This window comes from Euprymna scolopes, chromosome 29 (assembly GCF_053919585.1).
Source record: "Euprymna scolopes isolate OS-2025 chromosome 29, ASM5391958v1, whole genome shotgun sequence".
NCBI lineage: Eukaryota > Metazoa > Mollusca > Cephalopoda > Sepiida > Sepiolidae > Euprymna > Euprymna scolopes.
Genome location: NC_136510.1, coordinates 80436994 through 80452658, shown reverse-complemented (window position 1 = coordinate 80452658; position 15665 = coordinate 80436994). Strand labels below are relative to the sequence as shown.

At 35.9% G+C, this 15665-nt stretch overlaps 1 protein-coding gene across 14 annotated transcripts in view; it reads left to right on the top strand.

Moving 5' to 3' along the window:
* The window catches only part of LOC145252749 (putative cysteine desulfurase), a 601560-nt gene that overhangs the window by 490241 nt on the left and 95654 nt on the right, over positions 1-15665 (top strand). Inside the window, exon 1 of one of the 14 annotated variants that reach the window (XM_080112635.1) lies at positions 11819-12032. The exons of the other annotated variants lie outside the window; for them this stretch is intronic. The gene's annotated coding sequence lies outside the window, so the exon portion shown is untranslated. Of the gene's footprint in view, positions 1-11818; positions 12033-15665 lie in introns of those variants that run through there. 14 annotated transcript variants of the gene reach the window in all.

The window sequence follows — 15665 nt, the reverse complement described above, 5'->3', positions numbered from 1 at the left end:
AGAGATAGAGAGACATACAGACAGACATACAGACAGACAGAGACAGAGAAACAGAGAGAGGGAGAGAGATTTCAGGTTAAGTGTATTCAAAGATTAAAAAGACAAGGAATCTCACGCGGTTTGTATGAATAGAGCAAGATAAACTCTTTCATTTATTTATATAAACATTTTTATATAACTGCACTAGTCATGTTAATTTTTGTATTTACAAATATGAACTATTAAAGTAAAAAATTCTATTGTCGCCCGTGGAGGTGTTTAGCTATTTATAACTATTGTTCGAAACATAATCATAATTGGTGTAGCGATATAAAAATGTTTATATAAAGAATTTAAACAGTATGTGTGTGTGTGTGTGTGTGTGTGTGTGTGTGTGTGTGTGTGTGTGTGTGTGTGTGTGTGTGTGTGTGTACTTACAGAAAAATAGATAGATAGCTTAGCAATATATGGATCAGAGACAATTTCGGTCAGATATACAAGGCTGGACGATAAAATTGTCGCCCAAATGAAAACAACACTACAGCTTTATTTTAAAACTTTTATTGAAAAAATCAATTCAGGTAAATTGATTATGTAGTAGAGCTGACATCTATTTAACATAACCGTCTTCATTCATAATCACCGCTTCGATACAGGTCCGGAACTGGTAGCATGTCTTTTCCCCAAGCACCGGCAGGAGCTCGGCGAATAGTCTGCGGATGGTGGCGGTTAGGCTGGCTTTGGTGTTGTGGAACGTCATGTTTGTGGTGTCTTCGACGTATGACTAAACGAAGTAAGCCAGCGGTGAGAGAAATGTACAAAGTCGTAGCACTCCATCTGAAGCCAAGCCTGGGTTTCTTTGGACTTGTGGGCTGGTGCCGATTCCTACTGTCACATCCAGCAACCACCAGATTGCATCAAGGGATCACTACACTCTTCCGCATAGCTAGGTACACTTTGGTCTTGACTTTCAAGCCGACTCTGAATATGTAAGGTGGCATGATATGGCCCTCATTTGAAACCACATCATTTGGATCGGTAGAGAGCATGAGTTGTACAGTGGCGCATCTCCGATCTCGCTCGTTGAACATTGTGTCACTTTCAGACATAATAGAAGGCTCCTATCGCTCTTGGGATTTATACACAACTGGCCAACTAGTAGATGGTCTGCAACAACAAAAAACGGTTTTCATGAAACGAAATCATGTGGTCTTTTTAGGGCAATAATTTAATCGTTCCACCCTGTATAAACTTACAAAGAGAGAGAGAGGGGGGGGAGTAAATCTGAGGGAGATAACTCAGTATATATTCAAGTGACATTAATTATAGTAAGAAAGTAAGATTTGTAAGAGAAATTGCGGCAAGAAGAATTGAAACCATTTCTACAAAAATGACAGTTTGTTTATTATGTGAATTATACTGTTTTATTGAAAAAATATGATTATAAATATGCACTGTTAGAATGAACGTTCCAATTAAATGATGCAAATACTGGCAAAGCATGTTAAATGTATTTAACATGCTTTTCTAGTATTTAGTTTAGCAATGTTATCTTTGCCGTCATGGATGTCCAAGCATGAGTGCGCATGACTCATTAATACATTATATAATTTCGGAAATAAAAAAAAATACACCTACGTAGTATATATATATATATATATATATATATATATATATATATATATATATATATATATACATGCATACATGATGAGTTCGACGTCTTGTCACGTAAAGCCCATGTGTCCGAAGATGACTTTTCGCTCCTGCCAGCGACTTGCACACCCTCAAGTAGAAATGACACTGAAAACATTCGCTTTCATGTGATTAACAAAACCTGCCTTCGACAACACAGCCCAATCCAAACAGACGGATCCAAAAGATCTCCATGATCTCTATGATTGGGCGACAAGTTTTGGCGTTTCCTACATGCTCTCTTGAGCTTCTCTTGGTCTGTCTTGGCTGCTTAAAAGTGTCCTGCGCCCCTGTATATCAGTGGCCTCCACTGCTTGCAATTATACGCTAGGGACTCCCAACTGTCACCAGAAACATGAAAGTTCACCAGATTTTCCTTGATGCTATCACGAAAACGTTTTTTGGGGCTTGTGCTGGAGTCTTTTGTCCACCACCATATGCGATTAATTTAGTTTCATGAATATTCTAATACTCTCGATTTTTGTTAAATTTTAATATATGTTAGACTTCAATAAATAATCTCGAATTTCAGTTTCTTTAAGGTGTTTTGGTGAACACAACCTTATATATATATATATATATATATATATATATATATATATATATATATATATATATATATATATATACATAAAGGGCAAAATGTGTGTGTGGGGGGGTGCGTTTATATGTCTCGCAAAAAACTTCCAACAGACGTGTCGGAACGTGACGAAAACGGTATCGTTTTAAACCTCGATCCTTCTGACGACAAATGTCGAATAATTCGACAAAAACGTTCATTCATTCATCTTCAACTGGGCAACTTTCTGCACGCGGATGGGATCGCTTTTTTTCGCCGACATTTTCACAAGTCATCGTCTCCTTTCGATTGACTAGCCTTAATTTTAACGTTCGCGACTTCCGGTTTTTCCATGGAAGCATCGGCTAAGAAGTTATGTTTTTTTTTTAACCTTCTTTTCCTCCTTAGCGTTACGGGTTCGAGCCTGCCTGTTTACCACCACTTTTTTATACACCTCTCTCCACCCGGTTTGCCTTCTGTTGTTTTGATCCCCCTCCCCGCTACAATCACTTTTTTTCGAGGTTCCTTACTACACCACCCCAACACACCTGGGCAACGCCGGGTACCTCCGCTAATCTATTATATATTTAAATATATCAGGAATGTATTAAATTTGATCCATAGTTATTAGAAACCAATTCCAAAATTCCCTAAATTTCGATTTCTTCTCAAGACAATGTAAGCTTTAGACTTAAAGTGTACATATTTTTAGAATCCAAATCATGTATTGGATTTCGACCAAAATAAAAATAAGGATCCAATCATAATTTAAAGTAGAATAATATTCTGATCTAAATGCTACCAAAGTTACTCTTCTCTGATTAAATGCCTTCAAAATTGGTACAAATCTGTTTTTGTGCAGCCTGTAGGTTCTCGTATAAGCAAGGAGAATGAAGAAAAACAGAAAAAGAAAATGGTCACCTTTTCTCTTTATATTTTGTCTCTTTATATGCAAATGACATGTTTCCGATTTGAAATAAAACGCCTGATTTTTCAGAAACTTGGTTGATCTTTTATTTGGATGTTGGAGTAGGAAGTTTTTGACAGTAGAGTGTTGTGTTTTGGAGTAGTGAGTTTTGACTTATATATATATATGTGTGTGTGTGTGTGTGTGTGTGTGTGTGTGTGTGTGTGTGTGTGTGTGTGTGTGTGTGTGTGTGTGTGTGTGTGTGTGTGTGAATAAAAAATACCAGCGATGGATGACGTTATGTTGTTTTGAAAAAAGAAAAACCGAATGAACTTATACAACGGTGATCAACGTTTCGTCCCTTATTGCAGGGGGACATATTCAGGATACTAAAAGGAAAAATACAGAAGAAGAAAACGATCATTGGCCATACGTAAGTGAAAAGGAAACAGTGTTAGAAACTATAGCTATATCGGGAAGGAAACTATAAATGTGTGTGTCCCCTGCAATAAGAGACGAAACGTTGATCACCATTTTATAAATTCATTCCGTTTTTTTTCAAAACCACACACGCACGCACACACACACACACACACACACACACACACACACACACATATATATATATATATATATATAATATTTTCTATAAGTTTGACTAATCAAAACTAAATATATATATATATATATACATGGCCGTTCCTACTGATGAGTCACATGCATACAAAAGTATAAAGAAATAGTGTGTGTGGGGGGGGTGCTTCTCGCTCATATATTTTCTTTTGTTTTCTACTGGCATGCCAGATATCTAACCGCTATTTCAAATACTCCAACCGAGTAATCTATTTAAGGTTCTAACATTCAACGTCTAGACATTGATTATAAAGCCTTGATCTTCCTAACGAAGCGACTCACTTTTGAACGAGTTTACAACGTCTTTCCTATCCTTGTATTCATTCAGAAAATATTTAGCATGCTGCTCTTTGACTCATTCTTCAAGATTTTTGCAGTAAAAAGTTCTGGTGTATTTCTGGAGTCTCTTTTGGGCTAACGTGGCAAGCTTGTTGTTTTTTTGTTGTTGTTTTTGTTTTTTTTTTGTTTTGTTTTGTTTTTTGTTTTTTTTTTGGTGTGTCTGTTTCATTTGTAAGACACTCTTGTCTCAAATGTTTAGCTTGTTTTGTGATGTAGATATGTGTGAATAATAATCTTGTTTTTGTTATAGTTATCTTTCTTCTCTTTCTTTGTTTTGAAATGACCTCTGCTTTCCAGTGACACTGCCTTTGGAGACCAAAGCCGAACGGATTGCACACTCTATCAAAATCAAGGCGGGGAGAGTAGCAACCTATGCAACTGATTCGTCTTATCAACTAAGACCCTCGCCAAAGACACAGCATAGTTCCAGCAACCACTCGAGATCAGAGCAAACAAGCCGTGTGGCATCATTCGCTGGACCTCGTTGGGAAGTGGGGATACATAACTATGGCAATCAACAGTGTCTATGCAATGTTCACGACTTCGGCTTGTGCAAACAATCTAGATTGCCTAATGTACTCGCCTGTATTCGGCGTCTAATAGTTCTTAATTCTTTCATTTCTGCGGCAACTGTTTGATGGTCCTGAGGCAGAGGCTCGGTAAATGGAGCACAAAGCGGCTTCGTTGCTGGGTTCGAATCTCATGATCGGCATGAATAGTTACCCTACACTGATGATTGCGTAAGCATGAAACACTAGTGTCTGTAGGAAAGATTGAATAATTATATATATAAAATAGTGAATAATTCTCTCTCTCTCTCTCTCTCTCTCTCTAGATATAATTGGAAAAAGAAACCAGCAGAGTGCTCAGTTATAAGGAAAATCCGAAAATGAGAGCGTATATATATATATTGTTTACAGAAAGTTTTTAGTCAAGTCATTGGTACCGTCGGTTTCAAACCCGATAATTAGGACCGTTTTAGATACACATATCAAGCTCTCTTCAGCCAATACTCATCTGAGTCATGTTGCTCTGAGATGAGTATTGATCTGAAGAGAGCTTGATGTGGGTATCTAAAACGGTCCTAATTATCGGGTTTGAAACCGACAGTACCAATGACTTGTCTCATCTAAAAACTTTCTGTAAACAATATATATATATATATATATATATACATATATATATATATATATATATATATATATAGAGAGAGAGAGAGAGAGAGAGAGAGAGAGAGAGGGGGGAGGGAGAGAGATATCTATTATTTACTTATGTGATTATGCAATCATTTTCGATTCGCACCGGCTGGTCGCTGGTTTGTTAGTTAGTAATTAGTCACGTATCAGTCCCCTTGCTTATCTATTAAGGACATCAACGTCTGGTAATTTTAAATGTCCTAATTGTATTCTTTCGCCCACTTCGTATCAGATCAGTGCAATTCATCTTTGAAATGAAAAGCTGTGTATTTTTAAAAAAATAATTTTGTTCATAACAATAACGACTTTTGCTCTCTATGACTTAACCCCTAATCTATCAACAAACTTACAAATGCTTCGTTTGTAAAAAAAAAAAAAACCTTTTTAGATTTTGATGTGAAATATGAATTTCACTCATGTTAAATCTCGTCTTATGAACTTAATCTAAAGTCATCGAAGTGCTTTTGTAATCCTCCTGCTAAATAATAATCCAAGAGAAGTATGTCAGGAGAATATGCGGACTGTGATGGTCCCTCTTTGACAAACTTTCACAAAAAAACACTCGACTCTACAACGACTATCAACAATTTGGCCTCACTTTCTATGTTAGATAATAAAATGTGTGTTTGTCGGAACTAACCCTATTCGGGTTTAACTGGCTTCCTCCAAAGAAGGAAGTTCCATGGAAGGATTAAATTCACAAGCGGTCCCCAATCGCATGTTTATCCCCGTTAGGAGAGATGACGTTAGATTTTTAGCAATTCTTGAAGGGAGGTGACGTCCTCCTACATACAGCGCCTAGAATTCTCAAATTGGTCACCCATTTTAGTAATAACCAGGCCATACCTTGCTTAACTTCTGTGATCTGACGGGGACCTGTGTGTCAACGTCCGGTTACGCTGTATAATAACATTGTTAAAAGTTAAATTATTTATAATCGATCTATCTATCTGTCTATCTACTTATCTATTTATCTATCTATCCAGTGGTATTGTTAAAATAGCTTAGATTGGGAGTTATTTATTGTTTAGCTGAATATGTCTACAGAAATTAGCTAAGTTAAATATAAATAAAGCAATAACTAGATCGACCTTTAACAGTTGCGTACGTGACAACAGGTCACACGTTAGTGAGACGTGTGCTTTTGATGGTGACGTAATGAAACTAATAGGTCAAGAACTCAGAAGATTAGATTGAGTAGTTTGAGTTTGGTCATGAAAGTGAACAGGCGTATTCAAGTTCAGGAAGCGGGGTTAGAAAGAACAAGCAATGTAGACACGTAATGCAGACTCCTTGTGAATACCACTGAGACAGCTGAAATAAATTTATATTTTTTAAATATAAAGTGTTGTTCTGTGGTTTCACAAAAGAGGTGTCTCAATCGGTTATGGTGTTGGTCGTTTCATGTTTCATCACAGAGTCCAGCAGTGAAGGCAGAAGAACTCCTGGTTAAAGAAAGGGTATGATGCATTTTATTCTTCTTCTTATAAAATATGATACCTTTATGCAAATACGAACTGTAATATATTCCCGTGTGATAACCCCTTTATACAACATGACTCAGTTTGTACGTCGATATAAATCCTGCTCTCTATGTAACATCTATACATGCTTAAATCTAAACGCAGATTCCATAAACAAAGCTGCCCATCTGTGGAACACTGTTCAAAACACGGTTCGAGCGGGACTGGCCACGTTACAGTAGATTTCTCTTCACCCACCCTCTCTTTTTTTTTTTTTTTCTTTGACTCATCGGTTCTCATTGAACCTAGTCTGGACCAGATGGATGATTATTTGGGAATACTAAGCTCTGTAAAATAACTTCCAAAATTTAACTTCGTCAAAAGTATCTCCCCTTGATCGGGATATTTATATGGCTGGGGATCGCTTGCGGATTGAACATTCCCCAGAAATTTCCGCCTTCAAAGGAAGCCGGCTCAACCCTTCCAGGATGGATGACGCATGAAGCATGCAACTGCACGTGGTCGATTCTGTAGCAAATTCTTAAAAGAATTAGAAAAAAAACAATGCCAATAACAGAACCAAAACGTTTATATAAAAAAATAAAAGCTGTACCACTATAATGTATACAGGTTTTAAAAAAACGAATGCCGCTATGTTAATGAGTGTTATTGAATTATAAAAATGTTGATATGATATGTTGCGAATTAAAACAAAAAATGAATACCGTTATGTTAATGAGCGAGAGTCTTGTTCATAATATGTGAAAACTTCATAAAATTGTTTTTATATGCGCTGAGGAGTTTCCCGGTTGTGCAGCGGCATTTATTCTTGGCGAGTTGAATCGACCTGTTCCGAAAGAAGGAAATATCATGGGAATACCAAATTCATAGACTCGTAGGATGTTAATGATTCCATATTTTACAATTAACAACAAAAAAATAAATATTACAAATCATTATCACACTCTAAAATTATGATACTCTGATAGAGAATATAATTCGATTGATAATTTCTTACAGATTCCCGAATTCGACAGAAGGATTACTCAGTTCGACAAGATACAGCTGAAGAATGCCGGAAGTTATATCGACTAAAACGTTGCAAAAATAACAATCAAGATGAGAACTGTAGTCTGAAGAATCAAAATAACACGGATAACCAATCCTCATGTGTGAACGTGATTATATCGGGCATAAGCCTTTTTTATGAAACTAATTAAATTTGTAGAAATTCGGAAGCCTAAAATTATCAATTAGTAGCAGGCCGTCCGGCGTAGCCCGATCGTAAAATACGCTTAAATATGATATTTTAATTTATGCAGATTTCGCATTTATTATTATTAGAACCAATCCTCTACTGATTGTTAAATTGTACCCAATGTAGTAAGACAAAACGGAAAGGGACTGTAAAATGTGCATACGAGTATTGCTTTTTTTCTAAACAGTTCACTTCTTGTAAGTAAAAAAAAAAAAATAAAAACTTGAGCTTAGATCAAAACCAAAACTTAAAGACAGTGAATCATGTCCGATAACCATTAGACCAGTTTTCCACGATGTTGAAAAAGTGTTTTCTAACCTATACATTCTTAACATAATGAAGCTGTCATGTGAACGATTCGTGCATGCACAGTCGTGAAACAACTGACAAGCTAAAAAAATCCATGACCCCTGTTACAAGAACAGAAGCCTGTTCTTGTAAGTGAGTAAATATGAAATAGGATAGTCAAGGATTCGAACTTGCGAAGCTAGATTTGGAATTGAGAATTCCAATCCTAAGTTAAAATAAATACAGAATGTTATTGAAAATAAGGAATGTGGAATTGCCATTGTTTAGCTCACAAAATAGTTAGATATCTGTTTATTTAAAAAGGAATATAATGATGAATTTTGTTTCTGTTATAAAAATGAAAATTGAAATAAGGAATTTAAAAACGGACAATGGAAAATGTTATTTGTAAAGTGGGTTACGAAAATTAGGTTAGAGGATCAGCTTTGTAAGAAACGCGTGAATAACAATGCATGCTTAAACACGGAGGCATGTCATGCCATGTGTTCTGAGAGACACTTGCTGGTCATGCAGTGACGTCATGAGTTATGAATTTAGTGAGATAAGTCAGAATCAGAATCAGAGTTAGAAGAAGCGAGGGGAGTTAGATCAGTCAGGGAGAGAAGCAGACAGGTTCAGACCGATTCTCCGTTAGAGTCAAGGCACCCTCTAGAAGTGGGAAGGTTTTAAAGATAAACATGTAACAACTTTGAATCCCTGAAATACAAAATCATGTCCGACCAGTCAAAGAAGAAATAAACGTATCACCATGTGGTTTTATAACTGCCGTCTTTTGTGTTCATCATTACAACGAGAAAGGTAACGTGTTTATATATGTACAACTGTCAAAACGTAAATGTCAAACGCACTCTCGGTCTATCTATCAAGATATTTAAAAATCCACTTCTAGTTGAATTACAGGCTTGGTGCTCTTGTAGTAATATGTACACTGTCTATTATATATACAGAACTGTCTCTCTTTTTATATATACCCTGTTTATGTCGCTAATATGCTATCTCCAGAAACATTAACATCTTAAGACAATATGAACACTCAACACAGGAACACTCCTAAGATTGTCTCTATCACTCTAAGACTCTTACTAACATGAACAACAGCAAATATATAAGTCGTCATCTAAATAAGAACAATGTAACATCCACCCATATTTGGTACCTTTTTAAAATAACACCACATTTTTTTTTCAATTTTGGCCCCTTAGCAGTTCTTTGTTTCGGATGAAAACCGATTAAAAAGTTTTACACGTGTCTGAATACCCTATCTACCAAATTTCAAGTTTCTAGATAAAAAAGAAATCGTTGAGCATACAGAGTTGTCCTCTCTCTCTCACACACACACACACACAGACACACACACACACATACACACACACATACACCCGCACACATTCTCACTTTTATATATATATATATATATATATATATATATATATATATATATATATATATATATATATAATAAATTCCACAGCCAAACAACGTCGCAGCCCACAAGAGCCATGACAGTCAAAGAACCGGAAGTCCGGAAGTTGGACTTCCGGTTCTTTGACTGTCATGGCTCTTGTGGGCTGCGACGTTGTTTGGCTGTGGAATTTATTATATACAATCTCTCACATTCTGAATATATATATATATATATATATATATATATATATATATATATATATATATATATATATATATATATATATATGGATTAATTACGTCATTATGTGGGATGTAGCGATGCTTAAGTTGATAATGACGCAATCTAGGTGCGTCAAGTTCAAATCCAGTCGGTTTCGAGGCACTATTTTGAACTTCTTTTTTTTTTTTTTTTAAACAGTTTTTTTTGTCGCCAATTTAACGAAATGGTCTATTATTTTAGATCAGGTTAAAAAAGGGATTGCGAGGAGTTGAGTAGCGAGATGTTTGTTTATATTACATTTAAACTTTTGCATGTCATTACAAACTTTCTGGCATCTATAGAACTTCAACAGTGAAGAGGTGGGATTTTGCTGCCTCTTCGGTCAATCGGGAGCATGTATGTCAAGAAGGCGCAAATGCTGCGAGTTCATAAGAGCACATTTCATTAAAGTAATTTGCAAAACGGGCACAAGGATGCAAAATTGCGGCGATTGGACAGAGATTGGAGCTTGTCCGATTTTAGTCTCTCTTTTGTAACCTGTCTAAGAAGAAGAGACCAGCGTGGCGAAGAATGGTGGCGCTGTAGATATATACAGGTGGAACGATAGAGTTGTCGCCTTAAAGAAAATAACACTACATCTTTATTTTAAAACTTTTATTGAAAAAAATTTATTTAGTTAACTTGATTATGTAGTAAAGCTAGCTTCTGTTCAATGTAGCTGCCTTCAGCCTCAATCATCGCTTCGATACAGGTTCGGAACTGGGAGCATGCCTTTTCCACAAGTGCTGGTGGGATCTTGGCAAATATTCGACGGATGCCGGCGATCAGGCTGACTTTGGTGTTGTGGGAGGTCATGTTGGTGATGTTCTCGACGCATGACCAAACGAAGTTGTCCAGCAGGTTAAGGTCTGGGGAGAAGGGGCCAGTAAGAGAAGGGCACAAAGTCGTAACACTCCTTCGTAAGTCAAGCCTGGGTCTCTTTGGACATGTGGACCGGTGCCGAGTCCTTCTGCCACATCCAGGCTTTGCAGCGATCACCTTATTGCATACGGAGATCACAACACATCCAGGGACACTCTGGTATTGACTTTCAAGCTGACTTCGAAGATGTGAGGTGGCATGATGTGGACCTCACTTGAAACCACACCAAAAACCACAACCGTGTCCAGAAACTTTGTTTTCATCAATCTGGGCACGTCCATGTTATTCGTGGAAATCCAGCGATACATTTTGAGGGTGCTGGCAATGGTTCTGTTGTCATAACTTGGCTCGATAGAGAGCATGAGTTGTACAGCGGCACATCTCCGATCTTGCTCATTGAACATTGCGTCACTTTTAGACATGATAGACAGATTCATACCACTCTTGGGGTTTGTACACAGCTGGTCTAGTTTACCAGTAGTAGATGGTCTGCAACAAAAAAAGAAAACCGGTTTTTATCAAACAGAAATGGAATCGTGTGGTCTTTTCTAGTGCGACAACAATTTTATCGTTCCACCTTGTAAGACACTTTTCGGCAACTTTCGCGTGGTACCTGTAAGTACCAGATTCTAGAAATCAAACCATTAGAAAAGAAATTCGCTGATTCATACAGATTTCCTGTTACACTACGTCATGCTGATAAAGTCTTGAAAGCTAAGACAATGGATCTTCTGTGTTCTTCCACTTTTATCCTAGAAGATAAAACGGTGACAAAGTGATTCTTTAAATGGTAAAAAAAATAATTAAAAGAAGAATTTTATTCGTGTGTGTGTGTGTGTGTCTCTCTCTCTCTCTCTCTCTCTCTCTCTCTCTCTCTCTCTCTCTCTCTCTCTCTGACTCATTGATAAGTATATACGTATATAAATTAGTCCCGGAATTCCTTCGACACAGATGTGCATGATAATTTTATTTTGGGCGGTAGTGAAAGAACGCAGAGATTTGCGCCCGTTCCGAACAAAAGCGCCATCCACTTTTGAGTAGTTAATGGCGGACATCCTGGACGGTTCGGCACGAAATGCAAAAAAAAAAAAAGCTAAGGTTTGGCACAAGTAGCGGAAGTTTATCTTGAGAGAAAGAAAAACACACGTAAGTCTCTTTTTTCTCTTTTTTTTTTTTTTTTTTTCATCCAAAGCAATGTAAATTGCTACTGATACGTAAGTGGCTATTATGAATTAAGGGACCAGTTCTATAGGAATGCTTTAAACGGCGAGTTGTGCAGCGAGATATTTGTTCACATTACATTTAAATGTCTGCGTGCTGATACAGTCGAGGAAATAAGGAGCAGAGAGGGAGCTTCAAAAGCAAGTAGTTCAACAAAAATAAGCTATTAGAATAACAAGCATATTTGACCTACAGTGAGGGCTGGAAAATTGCTCTAAAATTATATCGAATAGAACTATTGGGTGACCCTTGCTGTAAAGGGGGTGTGATTCTAAAATTATATCCATCAAGTTGTGGGTGACCCCTACAGGGAAGGGATGGGAATTTGCTAAAATAATTATATCTAACAAGCTCTAAGGTGACTCCTACAGGAAAGTAGTGGGAATTTGCTCTAAAATTATATCCAACAATCTGTCCTACCCGGCGTTGCTCGGTAGTTTATTTACATACAATTTATTTAGCTTTTTTAGATTTTAACTATCCTGTATTAATTTTGTTTTTGATGTTATATTTTTGTTCCAATTAAAGGGAAGTAATTTTATGTGAATGAATCCATAATTACGTTGTTGGGTTTTTTTTTTTTTTGCGGCCGTTTGAAAATGATTTCAATTTAGATAAAGTATTTTTTGACAGGAATTAAAATCAATTCCATTTTTTCGTCTTAAAACATGCTTCGATGATCTAAGAATAAAAAGTGGCAAATCAAAATCAAATATCGATTTTGTAGGAAGCTAAGCTTAGTTGACTAACTTTATTATGTATATTAGAGACGCACATTTATATATATACAACCGTATAGGTATGTGGATATTTAAATGTATATGTGCACACGCGTTCATAGATATATATTTACGCTATATCAACCTCTTTAAGGGTTATTCTATGTCGAAGAACATAGCCATTCCAAATTTATTGTAGACAAGGTATTGAACACAAGTTGCTATATTTTCAAGTATATATGAAGATATTTTGGTAGTCTTTGCTGTATGAAAAAAAGTCCGTTTCGAGAGTTTTAAGATTTTATATATGAAATAAGTTCAGAAAGTTTCTGTATATATAATAGTATTTATAAAAAATAAAACTTTTTTTATTCAAACCAATTTAGGGATACGTTGAATAGAATGGCACGTAAAGTAAATGCGGTATTTGACTTACTGTGAATAAAATGAGCAATGACGGAAAATAAAATAAGATGCTTTTTGAAAAGGAGAGTATCTCCCGAAATATAAAAATATTCCAACAATCCGGAATTTTATTTATAGTCAGTGAAAGGTTTACTGAAACAATATTTGAAAGATTTCTTGAAAAGTAAATATATATGGTTTCGAAGAAAAGCATGACACCTATTGTCTTCAAATATGTTTGTTTTTGTGTGTGTGTGTGTGTGTGTGTGTGTGTGTGTGTGTGTGTGTGTGTGTGTGCATCTCTCATTTTATAATTCCAGTCTTTCTCGCATTGCTTACAGCCTTATAAAATACCTATATACTTCCAAAAATAAAACAAATCGTAAAATTTACAGAACTAAATTGTCTTTAGGTGCGCTTGAACACCCACCACCCGCCATACACATACACATACACATACACATACACACAACAACTGTTTAAACTCTGATTCTAGTCGTCTTCCATTATATAAAGAACGGTGGTATACGTGTGTGTGTGTGTGTGTGTGTGTGTGTGTGTGTGTGTGTGTGTGTGTGTGTGTGTGTGTGTGTGTGTGTGTGTGTGTCCAACTAAAAGTTAAAACCTATTAAACAAACAACCATAAAGTTAGTATATTCTTAATCGACTTTGTTCGGAATGAATAACATTTAAAAGGTTTTTTTTTTATCTATATTCATTCTTTGGGAGTCAATTAGGTTTCGTAAGCCATTTCCAATCTTATGTATTATATAACAAAAATATGAATGAATTACATTATTATTTTCAATATATTAAAACAAAAGCAGCGAATGGGCTGGGCGAAGATGAAAGATGCGCGAGGAAATGGGATGTGGGAAAGCGGGGAAGGGGGAAAGAAAGATGGAGACGGATTGAGAAATGTAGAGAGAAGTTTTAATATAAAAGATGTTACACACATTTTCTAACTTCTTTTGTTTTTATTTTTATGGATCCGGGCAACGCCAGATGATCCTGCTAATTTGATATAAAGCATTGTTAAAAATGATGTTCTGATTTATTTGCGGGGACAGAGTTGGACACCAGGTCATTGCTTAGAGTTCGCAAAATGAGATACTGGAATGGAACAGAAATAAAATTTGGTATGATGTTTGTATATATTTGAGCTGAGGGTTGATAATTCTTTTTCGTATTATTTGGATTGTTTGGGCTATTGTTCTGGTCTTGGTTGTTTTTCTCACAACCTTTCGGCCCATGTAACCTCCGACCCTCTTCAGGTGCATTCATACTGGGTATTATTGGTAAATGATGAAAAATGTTGTTGTTTTTTTTTGTTTTTTTTGTTTGTTTTTTTTGTCTCTACGGCGAACACAGACGTTAGAAATTAGTGTCAAGTCTATTAATGTTTTTTTTTTTTAATAAATCCGGGTCTATTTATTAAAAAAAAAAATAGAAAGAAAGAAATTGTAAAAAAAAAAAAATAATAATAAAATTTGCTTTAGTCTAGAAGGAGTTCTCTATCACTGGCCATAAAAAGGTGTAGTGTGACATTAGAACAGATAGAACACTTTGCTCATATGAAAAAGACCGAGATCAAAAAGAGATGGATGTGGAAAAACGAGAGAAAGAGAGAAAGAGAATAAGACGGATTTAGAAAGGTAGAAAGGTAGGCGTATTAACAAAAAGATCTTGCGTGCTTTTATTTATTTATTTATTTATTTCGTTTTTTATGGCCCCGGTTAACTTCGGGTAAGGCTGCTAGTTTTATATAAAACATCTTTAAAAGACAAGAAAATGATAATTCTACAAATTTGCTTCTCCTATGAGGGCAGATTTAGACACGATATCAATGTGGGAGTAGAATTCAGCTCCTCTAAAAGTAGCACTGATTTAAAACAAAAACGAAAATTACCTCAGTCTACAATAATTTCTCTATTACTGACAGAGGACAGAAAAAAAGTATATATATATATATATATATATATATATATATATATATATATATAAATATATATATATATATATATATATATATATATATATATGTTTACAGAAAGTTTTTAGGTGAGACAAGTCATTGGTACCATCGGTTTCAAACCCGATAATTGGGTCCGTTTTAGATACCCTTATCAAGCTCTCGTCAGCCAATGCTCATCATCTCCTGATGATGGGTTTGAAACCGACGGTACCAATTACTTGTCTCATCTAAAGACTTTCTGTAAACAAATATATATATATATATAAATACGCTCTTATTTTCGGATTTTCCTTATAATTGAGCACTCTGCTCTCTGTGTGTGTGCGCGTGCGCGCGCAAGGTGCCTTTAATAAGTTTCCAGACTATTTTCGTATGGGCACTTTCATTGATAGTACACTCACGAAACTCTAGTCCCCATCGAAGTAATCTCCTCCGGCTGCAATGTACTTGTTGTACCGT